The sequence below is a fragment of the Cupressus sempervirens genome, chromosome 9 (genome assembly GCF_028749045.1).
Source record: "Cupressus sempervirens isolate cs-2001-9-10 chromosome 9, ASM2874904v1, whole genome shotgun sequence".
NCBI lineage: Eukaryota > Viridiplantae > Streptophyta > Pinopsida > Cupressales > Cupressaceae > Cupressus > Cupressus sempervirens.
In genome coordinates, this window is record NC_143126.1 from 754453581 (window position 1) to 754467777 (window position 14197).

At 36.4% G+C, this 14197-nt stretch overlaps 1 pseudogene; it reads right to left on the minus strand.

The window, feature by feature from the left end:
• LOC149540875 (chaperone protein ClpB1-like) overlaps window positions 1–13719 on the minus strand; it is a 33059-nt pseudogene extending 19340 nt beyond the window's left edge.
• Window positions 13720–14197: the final 478 nt, after the last annotated feature.

Consider the following 14197-nt stretch of genomic DNA (forward strand, 5'->3'; position numbering starts at 1 on the left):
AATCTAAGAACATGTAAAAGAAGATTATGATAAAATGTATGCATATTATGCTAAATGAGATTAAACTAGAAAATGAATATCTTATGAAAGTAATGAGCTCAAATGAATGCACAATCCAACAACAATTCGATGCAAATTCTCATCCAACCTCCTCAAAAATGAAGAGATGAAGGTCTCATAAATAGACTTTTCTAGAATCCATCAACGGTCAAGATTGATTTCAATCAACGGTCAGGATTGAAGATGAAGTTTAGTCATAAAGGAAGATTCTCAAATCAAAGGGAGTTAACTAACTCAGATCTAAGAGTAAGAGCCAGTCAACTCAGATAGACTTTAGTGTAAAAGCAAGTGATTTGGGTCACTTCTAATTTGATCAACAGTCAACTGGGAATTTCCTTTTTTGAACTGAAGAGAGATTTTATTGAGATATTTAATTTAATAAAATGAGATATGCTCTCATAATTACCTGTTCTATTTAATTAAATAATTCTATTTAATTAATTAGAGACACTTTTCTTATTTAATTAAATAACTTCATTTAATTAATTAGGAATGACTTCCCATTTAATTAAATAACTTTTTTGAGGCACATCTATTAAATTAAATAAATTTAATTCCATAGTACATTAGCCTTAGGATATAATTTAATTTAATTAAAGTATAAATACTTAGTAATTAAATTAAATATTAATCAATACATTTAATGTGACTAATATGAGTAAATACTATAAGAATTAAATAATAAGCGTGATGAATGTAGATTAGGTTTTCCTACATCTGACAATTAAGTCAAGTAGCAAGTAGCCGAATAAGAATTTGCCTAATGGAATAGGAATTTAGGATTGGTCAGAAATAGACCAGAATTGGTATCATGGCAATGAGCCAATTTTGGGGTATTACATTTTGCCCCTCTTTGAATGAATGTGCGAGCAACACGTTCAATTCAAAGAAAATTAGAAAGCATGATGCAAAGATGAGATTGGTTCCGAAGTTGATGACACAGAGACCAATTGATAAGCTTTTAAGGACTATCTCTAGAATAGAGCTTAATCCCAAGGAATCTAAGTAGAGCACCTAGATACCTAAGATTGGTAGCATTTAAAAGACTATCTCCGGAATAGAGTGTAATCTTTAAGGATCCAGATGTAGACACCAAAATCCTTTAGAAAATAAAGTACTTTTATTTTCTGAAAAAGTCCCTGATGACATCATCATTTATTAATTAATTATTTAATTTATTTATATGCCATTAAATCCCTTTATCTCAATTAAAAATATTTAATTAAGGAATCCCTCCAAAAAATGTTTAAATCTTATTTAAACATTATTTCCTTATTTATTAATTATTTAATCAATAAATTGACCAAAAATTTCAAAATAAATAAATAATTTATTTTTTGCCCAAAACTTGGCCAATTTCCTTAAGACCACTAACCTCTTCCAAAATCTTCTAATTCTTCTTTAATTTTGATTAAAGGCTAATGCCATCATTTCCTACCCCTAATCCCATCTCAAAATATTTAATTAAGATTAAATATTAATTCTCATGTTTATTAAAAATATTTTAATAAATATCTCCTCAACCCAAACCCTTTAAATAAATAAAACCTTATTTATTTCCTAAAAACCTTATTTATCCTCATCCTAGGAAGTTCTAGACTCTTCTAGAAAGTCTTCATCCTCATCCAAAGCCTAGATTCTTCTAGAAGATGTCAATCCTTACCTTTGACTGTAATCCTAATCCCCCCCCCCCCCCAACCTTGTCACATTCCCTAAACATGGGTTAAGACTTGCTAACCCAAACAAAAGCCAACAAATATCTCCTCCTTCACCCACCCTCATTAAATGCCATCCACTTGCCCATCTTTATCAAGCCTAATCTAATCTTAACCCAAGCCTAATCCAAGCCTTAATCATTTGCACATTCCTAAGTCGAGCTTAATACTTTCTTAATCCAACCCAAGTCAAAATATCTCAACTCTCTCACAAATGTCCCAACCATAAAACTTTATGAAGCCCACAAAGCCATAAATGACTCTTACAAGCCCATTCATTGCTCTTCCAAGCCATTATGAGGATCTTTATGAGCTTTGAGCCTCCTTTGTTGACCCCTCAACCCCTCTTTCTCTAGCCAAAGACCCTATGACATGTGTCGCTCCCTTATTGGTTGTAAGAAAGCACAATCCATGTGCTCTCCTCTCATTCAATCTAAACCTTCCATAAGCTTTCTCCCATCCTTGCATCCTAGCCCTTGATCCCTCAAGCCCTTTTCCTATTTAAGGAATCCTCTCCCAAGCCATTTTAACACAATCTAGAAAGTAAAGCCATAATTCCATTTTGAGAAGCCATTTTTTTACATCAAATCTATTCACCAAAATCTATCAAAAATCCTCCATTAAAGCCCATTTGAGCATTTGAGCATACATAAATAATCAAGCCATCTTAGCTATTAGACACACCTCTACATCAAGTGATCATCCTCATTGAGAGAGCCTATCCATGGCTCATATTCTCATTTGAGGACTTCACTTTGTCTCTCATGAAGTTATGTTAAATTAGTATGTAAATACTTTTTGATTGTTTTAATTTAGTGTTTTTAACATACTAAAGTAGCATATACACTAGATAGAACATCTAGATACCTAAAATTGATAGCATTTAGAAGATTATCTCCAGAACAGAGTTTAATCTTCAAGGATCTAGATAGAAAACCTAGATACCTAAGATTGAAAGCATTTAGAAGACTATCTCCTAAACAGAGCTTAACATTCAAGGATCCAGATAGAACACCTAGATACCTAAGATTGATAAAAGATAACAAGGTCCAATCATGAGTCGTAGAATCATCCCTAGAATGAGGCTTGATCCTTAGGAGTGGGGGTTTAGACTGTCCCAATACATGTCCATCAAACTATGATAAGAACTATTATAAGGTTGATCAATTGATGAAAAGATAAGATAGATAGCAAAGATGCCAGATAGAAGGGAACAAGATGCCCCGAGTGATGAGATGCCCCAAGTGATAAGGACATAAGATGGTGTTGGAATTAAGGTATATTTGTCATTAATACAAACACTTATTTGATTCTAGATGCTTATCGAGCTCATCACTCAGTCTACAAGTTTATACCAAGCATTCCTTTGGAAACTAAGCATATGTGTAGTTCAGCAGTGTTTGCCAAGTTCATAGTGGTTACCGAGTAGAACAGTGTTCTCCAAGCAGTTAGTGGTCACCGAGCTTCATAGTGTTTATCGAGTGATCAAGGTAAGCAAAGGACTTAGTGTTTATCGAGTGATCAAGGTAAACAAAGGACTTAGTGTTTACCAAGTAAACAAGGTAAATGAAGGAATCAATGTTTACCAAGTGAAGAAGGTTATCAATGGATTCAGTTTTCACCGAGTGACACAATATTCATCAAGTCACCAATGGTTACCAAGTTCCAAGATACTTAGAGTGATTATTATGGACCATGCCTCTACTCTTACTGAGTGCATGATGATGCAGTGTATTGTAGTGGATGCTGAGTATCAGAAGGTCACCAAGTCAGTTTGAGGAACTCGAGTTTTCTACTATCTGGCTGACTTACTAATGATTTGTTCACTTTTGTTTGGCTGACCTTACCATTGTAAATATTGGAATGGTATATATCATTTGAAGAGAAGCAATTTTGTATGTCATTGTTGGTGTTATATTGCCATATTTTGTGAAGAAGGAAAGAAAATCAACAATAGAATAGAGGAATACAGCAAGGTCAACATAGATACAGAAAAGTTATATCTATCACATCAGGTGATTAGAGCCTAAAGGATCTTATCAATAATCAGTTGTAACCAGATCCACTACTTCATCCTAACAGGTGAATTAGTTTGTAAATCTTTTAAAATGGTAGACTTAACAGTCTTTTGTAAATCTCCTAATAGAGTGCATACTTCATTGTACATTTGTACATCCTCTAACAAGGTGGATCTAGCAATCCTACTTCCTCCTAATAAGGTAGATCATTAGAAGTGATCATTGTAAGCCTTGATAGGAGAACTTTATACTGCAATATTGAAGTTTTGTGGGTATCATCCCCACCCCAATTTTACTTTCTAATTGGAAGGTTTTTGGGTCACCAAATCAGTGTGTTCATGTGTTTATCTTTTCATACATATAGTAGATTAGATGGATGAATGATGAATATGTTATTATGCAAAACTAATTTAAACTTTTAAGAGTTATCGATTCACCCCTCTTCTCTCAGTAACCTTGCTAGTCTTGATTATTTCCAAAAATTGGTATCAGAGCTTTCTGGTTCTTAGGATAAAGTTTGACAGCTTGAGAAAAGATCAAGGACAATGGAGATATTCAGACTTGACAAATCTATTGAGAATGAAAAGCTAGATCTAGAAATAGCCATGGCTCAACTTAAAGAAGCAAAGGAGAATCTTTCTCAATCTCTAAAAAGAAGAAAGGAACTTGCAAGAAAAATGAAAGATCATCAGTATATTGAAGAAAAGATTGAAGACCTTTTACCATCAAGCAGTTTAAATGAAGCTAATGAAGCAATCAAGGAACTCCTAGAAAAGAATGGTTCTCTACAGGAAGAAGTAAGAAAGCTCAAAAGAGAACAAAAAATCCAATCCATCAGGCTATGTGAAGTTTTGGAATAGAGAAACAAGGAAAATGAAGACTTAGAGGTAAGAAATAATCAATCCCTTCAGTATGAAGATCTTGTAGGACTATCTAATGCAAATGAAGAAATTATGAATCTAAGATCTGAGAATGAAAGTTTGAGGAATGATTTAATCACTGAAAGAAAAATCAATGCAAGCTTACAAAGTGATCTAAGATCTAAAAGAAAAATCAATGAAAGTTTGGAAAATGAGTTGATCACTAAAAGGAAAGTCAATGAAAGAATGATGAAATCTCAAATAGACATGACTCAATTAAATCAGCAAAGTGAGCAAAACTTTCATAGAAAAAAAAGGTAAAGATGGTCTTGGATACAAAGAAGAAGGTGAAACCTTCAAGAAAGGTGCTCAAAGGAATCAAAGACCCACTTGCAATCACTGTGGCAAGATAGGTCATACATCAAAAAAATGTTGGAGTAATGGAAAGGAAAAATTCAATGGATATTCTACAATTGCAATCAGCATGGTCACAAAGCAAATGAATGCAAAGAGAAACTAAAGTTTGAAGGCAAATGTCACAAATGCAAGAAACAAGGTCACAAGGCATCTGTATGTAGATCCAAAGCATTCAATCCATCCAAACAGATTATCAAAGCAATATTTGGTTGGGACTACAATACTTGGTGCAGGTGTCACTATTGTGGAGAATATGGACACATTGGGATAAACTATGCAAGACATCACCTAAGAAAGAAGGACACAACCATAAGATGTTACACTTGTACTAAACTTGGTCATATAGCCAAGAATTGCATGAATAATGGAAGAATTGAAGATGAAAAGAAAGCTAAAGCTGATAACATTTAGAATCAGATGAGACAACAGTGGATTCCTAAATCTACTGAGCAAGATAGCTCAAATGATGGTCATGTCACTCAAGAAATGGGTGACTCCACCATTTCCAATTAGATTTAAGAGGAATCAAGAACTATATCTTATAGCCATATCTTAAGCAGTTCTAGAGTGAAAAAGTGCAAATGGTCAAATCAGTATTTCAGATACAAAGTTCAAAGAAAGGTTATCATTCACTATGTTGCATCTACCGAGCAAGGTTGGTTGAAGACCTTACCAAGGTAGGTCAAGAGTAACTAAAGTTTTGTTTATTCACCAAGTTGCAAGGTTTACCGAGTAAGTCAGTGACTATTTGACAAACCCTAGGTCATCTCATCTACCTTCGTACTCGAGCAATAATGACAAATTTTTCATTAAAAAAAAAGGCAAAATTTGATCTCATTTTTCACCCCAAATTTAGAATATATAGAGTGAAGAGATTTCCAAGAGCACGCAAGTGAGTTCAAGTGATTTGAAGTGATTTTTGAGAAAAAAATTTGTTTTATGAAATCATTCACTCATCAAACATCAATGGCATCCATGAGTACTAGCAGTAGCAAGGAAAAGAGAGGCTCTAAAATGCTTGTGAAGGGAGTGGAATGGAAAGCACCTAGCTTCAAGCTTGTTCCTGCCATAGCTAAATTGCTCGACCCACATGGAGCTCAATCGTGGATTCCACCCAAGGTACTACTTATAAATGACATTCATACTCATTTCAAATGCACTATTCAAGAGATATGGACACTAGATATGGATAATGCCCTAGCTTAGTTATGTGTGGATGGAACCCTCAAACCCGAGTTCAAACATCTGGAAACCAAAGGTTTGACCCATATCCTGCACTTGCCAAGGAACTTTCAAATGAAATGGATAAAATACATTTTAAGCCATGTGCATAATGGTCAGTTGTGGTTAGAGAAACCCATCCTGATAATGAAAAAGATGATTCATAAGATCATGGGTTTACCTATGTTGAGAAAATCCAAAACCACTAAAACCCTAAGTTAGGATGAACTTCAGAAGTTAACCCTAGCTGAATGGGATGGCAGAGGATTGAAACTTAACAATGTATCTGATGTAGAGCTAAGATTTGGAATTCATTTAATTTCATATAAGATGTATACTTCTAGTAGATTGAATAGTGTGCCCTATGAGGCTGTGGACTTAGCCTATAAGGTTGTAAAGAAGATTATGAAATTTGACCTAGTAGATGTGCTGTTGAAGCAACTAAACAAAAATATGGATAGCATAAGGACTTCAAAGAACAATCCTTGCAAATTTGGTTCTTTGTCAGTTTGTTTATTTTTCTATGTACAAAAGTTTTTCCCTTCTAAAGGTACAATTGTATGGAGAAAAGATATTCCAGTTTTGTATCAAATCAATGAGTTTATTGCAGAAATGGGTATAAATTTTGATAAAGTAATGGATAATTATTTTGAAGATTTCAAAGAGAGAATGAACAACAGGTATAGAATTCCCCCTAAGCTTGTTGAAGACTATAAGGAAGATGTATGTTTCATGGTTGATTGTGAAAAAGTGTATATATAGGTAGTCAACCCCGTGTGGTATGGGTAAAACCATTGCCTTATGAACTGAATATTGATGAAGCAATCGTGAATGAGCCAGCTATTCCCAATGTTCCAACATTTGGTACCTATGATGAGGAAAAAGAAAGAATTGAAATTGAAATCAAGTTGCCTCAGGAAATTAACAAAGGTAAGAGGAAAATTGCTAAGTTAAAAACTGATACTAGCCCTCTTATGCTTACCGAGGGAAAAGGTGAAGATGAAGAAGGTGAAGAAGAAGAAGGAGGAGAAGAAGAAGGAGAAGTAGAATCTATAGAAGAATAGACAAAGAAGAAAGGTAGAGTAATCATTACCAAACCTAAGAAGAATCCTATTGCAGTATTTACCAAAAGAACCAGAAAAGGTAAGCAGGAACCTATACTAGTCAAGCCTGCACCCAAATTCGAGCAAAGGCTCAAACTATTAGAAGAAGGAGCTAGCATCACAAATTTCAAGGCATTGAAATTTGAAACTAGAACAGATGCTAAGAAAATGTAGATTGAGGAACTAGTACTCAATAAGATGGGTAAATGGAAATACTCCCTAGACTAGATTGGCCCTCAAATCTCAAAAGAACTACTGGTGAGATTGCAACCGAGATGGGAGTCAGCCACCCAAATGGTAAAAGATATTTATGAGCAATCCCTGAAGAACCTTCAACCAAGTCTCACTGGAGCAAAAGTAAAAATTGAAATGAAAAGCCATGAAGGTAAAATAATGATCAGATTCCACACCTATTTGATTTTGATCAAAGATATTGAGCATGTTGTAAATGATGCTACAAACATGTGGAAAAAAATCTATCATCTACATAAGCCCAGTGAAGACCCATTGGAAATCAAAGATGATGACAGCAACAACGATGATGAGTTTGATAGCACTCCATCCATCACAATTTCACAAGGAGAGCTCCATGCACTGATGGAAGATAAAGAGGAAGAAGACAAGGAGGAAGAAGCTGAAGAGGAAGATAAGGAGGAAGATGATCTGATGAAAATTGCAGCAGTAGTTATTGCATCCCTTCCTCACTTTCCACCTAAAACTATGACATCATCAAGGTTGGAGTCAGCTTCAGTACGTTTGATAACATCTACATCAGATTTATCATCTGTACCTGCCACATCTCAGCTCTAGGTATCATCAATGAAAGTGTCTACCACTTCAACTACCGAGCTGCATCCCTCTTCTTCAGCTACCAAGCTAGCCTCCTCAGCTCCATCATCATCAGTCGATATAGCAGTAAGTTCCACAATTTTGTCAATTCCAATTTGTTCTACAATTTTGTCAGCATTATTTGCATCTACTTCAGACCCAGTTAGTTCAGATACTACATTACCAAGTGTATCACCATTTTTGGCAAGTACTCCAATTTTTGATCTGGTATATACTCCTATTGGCACTCAATCCTCAAGCATCCCAGTTTTCACTGCTAGTCCTTCCATCTCTACTATTGTGTCTATTCTTAAGGTCAAACCAGTCATCACATAAGTCAAACAAAAGCAACCATTAAGACTTATGATCACTGGAAAAGAAATTCTTGAAGATACTAACTTAGACACAGAGATAGTAATTCAAAAGATTGACTATGAAAATGCTACCATTGAAGAAATGAGGTATGCTAGCCAACTAATCAAGATGAAGGCTATGTAGAAGCAACAAAGGTCTGAAAGGGATAAGGAATATAGAATAATTGAGAATTCCCAAAATATAATTATAGAAGCTATAGGTGTTGAAGTCGATTCTACTCAACACATTTTGATTCAGTTAGAAGAGGCTGTAAATAAATTCAATGAGGAAACCTCTGGTCAAGAAAAGTTTATGGAGAAGGTAGAAAAGAAGTTTGATAATAAAGTGCTTGAGCACATTGCTCAACATATAGCAATAAAATAGGTTGAATTAACCATAGTTTTGGCCAACATTGAAAATTCTTTTAATAATGTAACATCTCTTTTTGCTAAGCTTTGTGATGTTACCGAGTATACTAAAGAGATAAGAGAGAAACTGAATAAGATAGATGAGGATCTAAAGGCAAGTGCACAAAACTTGAAGCTTGACCCCAATTCAAGCTCATCTCATCACCTTAGGATCAAATTTTTGTCAGAGAAGTAGGCAGAGTTGCTTAGAGAAGAAGGAAGGGTTCGGTCTACACTGCTAGATATCCAGAACATGATTCTTCCTATCATGGACACAATGCAGAAACATATTGCATACTCCAAAACATTGATCCATGACAACAATTTCTTTGTGGCAGATCATGTAATTAAATTTTTTGTAGAAGTTCAAGTAGCTCTATCCACATGCAAAATCTTGCAAGAGAATTGGGATAAGACTCTGCAACTCATTCTCAAGGTACATTCTAAATTTATCTCACATTTTGGTGTCTCTATGTAAATACATTATTTTATTCTTTGGCATTATTGTCAAAAAGGGGGAGAAAGAAATACTCAGGAAGATATATTGAAATATTGGTGAGATAAATGTACAAAAGGGACAAAGAGATACTGTGAATAAAAGTCATATAACTCATGTAAATACTTTGTGTATATTGTATGGGGGAGTTATATGTAAGGAAGCCATGTATATTCAGTAGAATCAAACGTCAGTATGTCAGATGTTGTATATAAGTTTTGACTCATAAGTGTTTTTCTCACTAATGCCAAAAGGGGAGATTGTTGGAATTAAGGTATATTTGTCATTAGTGCAAACACTTATTTGATTCTGGATGCTTACCAAGCTCATCACTCAGTCTACAAGTTTATATCGAGCATTCCTTTTGAAACCAAGCATATGGGCAGTTTAGCAGTGTTTGCCAAATTCATAGTGGTTACTGAACATAATAGTGTTCTCCAAGCAGTTAGTGGTCACTGAGTTTCATAGTGTTTACCGAGTGATCAAGGTAAACAAAGGACTTAGTGTTTATCAAGTGATCAAGGTAAATGAAGGACTTAGTTTTTACTGAGTAAACAAGGTAAATGAAGGAATCAATGTTTACCAAGTGAAGAAGGTTATCAATAGATTCAATTTTCATAGAGTGACACAATATTCACTGAGTCACCAATGGTTACCAAGTTCCAAGATACTTAGAGTGATTAGTATGGACCGTGCCTCTACTCTTACTGAGTGCATGATGATGCAGTGTATTGTAGTGGATGCTGAGTATCAAAAGGTCACCAAGTCAGTTTGAGGAACCCAAGTTTTCTACTATCTGGCCAACTCAGTAATGATTTGTTCACTTGTATTTGGTCAACCTTGCTAGTGTAAATATTGGAATGGTATATATAATTTGAAGAGAAGCAATGTTATATGTCATTGTTGGTGTTATATTGCAATATTTTGTGAAGAAGGAAAGAAAATCAATAGCAGAACAAAGGAATAAAGCAAGGTCAATATAGATGCAGAAAAGTTATATCTATCACATCAGGTGATCAGAGCCTAAAGGATCTTATCAGCAATCAGTTGTAACTAGATCTATTACTTCATCCTAATAGGTGAATCAGTTTGTAAATATTTTAAAAGGGTAGACTTAACAGTCTATTGTAAATCTCCTAATAGAGGGCATACTTCATTGTATGTTTGCAAATCCTCTAACAAGGTGGATCTAGCAATCCTACTTGCTCCTAACAGGGCAGATCATCAGAAGTGATCATTGTAAGCCTTAATAGGCCAACTTTATACTGTAGTATTGAAGTTTTGTGGGTATCATCCCCACCCCAGTTTTACTTTCTAATTGGAAAGTTTTTGGGTCACCAAATCAGTGTGTTCATGTGTTTATCTTTTCATGCATACACTAGATTAGATGGATGAATGACGAATATGTTATTATGTAGAACTGATTTAAAATTTTAAGAGTTACTGATTCACCCCTCACCTCTAAGTAACCTTGCTAGTCTTGATTATTTCCAACAGATGGGAACTAGATGCCCCAAGCAATAGGTATTCAATGATGTAATCATCCTGCCCCCTCGGGAGAAAAATTGAAAGATGACACACCAAAAAATGATGTAAAGCAGTATATCAAATTTGAGATTCAATAGAATGTAGAAGAGATTAGAATGATCTAAATAAAAGATGAAGAGATCAGAATGATCAGAAGAAATTGAAGAGATCAGAATGATCTAGGGAAATATAAAGAGATCATAATGATCCAAAGAAATATAAAGGGATTAGAATGATCTGAGGAAATATGAAGAGATCAGAAATGATTTGAAGAAATTTGGAAGTTGATCCGAAGTGATTGCAAGGTCGCAAAGACTAAGTTTGACCAAAAGTTGACCAAGTTTAGGTATAGTTGACTTGAGTTGACTATTTTCAAAATGGATTTTGAAAATATTGAGAATGTAAAGTTGAAAGGATTCCAAGAATCACAAAGTATCAAAAAGATTTGGGCTACATAAGCGTTCGATTGTGTCGGTCCCCAAAATTTTAAAATGCATTTTTGAGGCTCTTAGGTGTGTCAAATTTTGAATTTGATCCCAAAAATGAATTTAGAATGGTCAAATTAGCCAGGGGTGTGATTTTCACGCAAATCTAAGCACTTTGAAAAATTTGGTCAACAGCTATATAAAAACTCGAGGGGTCATTTTCAATTCATTTGTGCTTTTTGTCTTCTATTGATTTGACCTCTAAGAGAGACATGGCTGTTAGCATGAGACATCATCTATTTGAGCACTCTAGATGTCACAGCCGCCCAGCAGACTATGGACCACCGATGAGTCATCGATTCCCTTCCTTCGTAATTTCACTTTCACGCATTTTGATGTCATTTATTGCACATTTTAGCATATTTTTAGGGGGTCCAATCTCTCTTCATGTGAGACCTATTGGTTTTCACGCAAAGATATTCTTTCTTCATGCGAAGAAATAGGGTGCACTGTTTCTTTGCGCACGGCGGGAGGATCTTTGCGCAGGAAGCATTAGGTTTGGTGCAAAGAATGAGATTCTTTGTGCGAGGTGGTTCGTTTCTCGCATGAAAAAATCTCTTTTTGCATGCAAAACTATTTTCTCGAATGAATAGCGCTTTTTTCACATGACGACATGATTCTTCGCATGAAGAAAAAATGTTTTCGCTCAAAATTGGGAGAACTTCGTGCGAGATTTCACGAATTTTGAACGAAATCCCATGATAGTTATGTTTAAAAGTTTTATTTTTGCACTCAAAATTGCATTTTAATTTGTTTTGATGGATCATTTTGACTTGATAATCATTTTTTCTTTTGTTGTTTGTTATCGTGCATGTAGGAGGTTTTTGGTGATGTCGCATTCAATTCTCATTTTCCACCATATGGGGAGCTATTGTGAAGTTTCGATGATGCTGATCGGCCACACATTGCCCAATTAGGTTTGTTTTCATTATGCCAAATTCTAGCTGTGATGGTGAATCATGGCCTTCTCACTGCATTGGTTGAGTGTTTCCATTCAGAGATGAATGCCTTCCACTTGTCGATGGGTGAGATGACCATCACACCAAAGGATATATGGAGGATTTTGTGGATTCCTTTCCATGACGCTCGAGTTGTCTATGATACAGTGCCCTGAGTAGGGATAGAGGAATTGTCTATTGTATTTGGGTGAGAGCTACTGAGGGGCAGGGCCATCAGCTGGGATGAGCTTATGCACACTTATGGACTGACACATAGGCTAGCAGCTATGTTGGCTATATTTTTGAGTTGTTTCTTATGTCCTGACAAAGGATAACATGATTTGGAGTGTGAGTGGGGAGTCATGCTCCACAAGATGCTAGAGGCACCTGAGATCTTTGGGTGGGGTCAGTGCATGCTGGCTCACCTTTTCCATGAGATGAACGAGGTCATCTTCCATGAGAAGAAGATCACGGTAGTCAAAGTATATGTTTTGCAGATCTGGGCTTAGGAGCATCTTCCTATATGTAGACCAATTTTTAAGGATGCTAGAGAGCCCATGGAGCCCTATATATGTAGATATCGAGGGCACATTACCCATGCCCACCTGGGTAAGACAGAGCAGTGGAGGATACATCTTGATGACCTGGTGTCTATTGTATGGCGACCCTAGTGAGAGACGGAGGAATCAGATGATGCTCCTAGAGAGTTACCATGGATGTTCAGTTCTTGACCTTTGGCATGCAGGACGACATCTATTATTGAGAGATTCATGATCTCATGAGTGTGGCAGCAGTATGGCCAACCACAAGACATTTTTGCTGAGTACTGCACCTATGCCAGGTTGCAAAAGGACATTAAGTGAGGATGGCAAGCATGGATGGATCTAGGGTGATCCATGATAGACATTCATAGCTTAGTTGCAGTTCAATGGGACTACCTACTAGAGGTAGTAGATACTGGGATGATGCTTGAATATCAGGCATTTTTTATCAGCCATCTATTCCCATGTTTTACAGATCTAGTGAGGATGGTAGGGTAGGTAGAGAGATAGGTGCCCCTGTAGCAGCAGGCATAGCCACAACCACCAGTTTAGCCATAGCAGTAGTCACGAGTCCAGCACTAAGTTCAGTAGATACAAATTCCCCTATGTCAGATGGGATCAGACCCAAGTGTCGAGGATAGTGGGACTGGACAGAGTCGGCACCGCATGCAGAGGACAGAGGAGGAGGCCCCTCAGCAGGAGGCACATCCACAGCAGCAGGTACCACCACAACTGCAGGCACCACCATAGCAGCAGGCACCTGAGATGCTTGATGAGGACATACCAAATTAGCTTGTAGTTGGGGTGTAGGACGTAGTATGGTGGTATCGAGAGTGGATTCGCGTGGCCTCTTGACATTTGGGAGATTTACAAATTGCAGTCGCAGTCTAGGATGCACAGTTGGTGGAGTGATAATGGGATACAGATCTTTGGAGAAAGTGCACCGAGACTATAAAGAGACGATTGGAGCTGGCACAAGATGAGATCTAGTTTTAGTCAGCTCAGGCAACATATTACTATGCTGCATATACTAGTGCGGTGTAGATGAGACACTCTAGGTGCAACACTTTTCTCAATATGTGCGATAGTCTGGGGGCGCATAACCTCTTTCCTGACCAGATATGCCACTGCCGCCTCCATCACCTTCTACTCCTGCTCCTCCAAGAGGTGAGGGTGCAGGATAGAGTTAGATGCTCTGTGCTTGATCTCTAATTTTGATCCCTGGC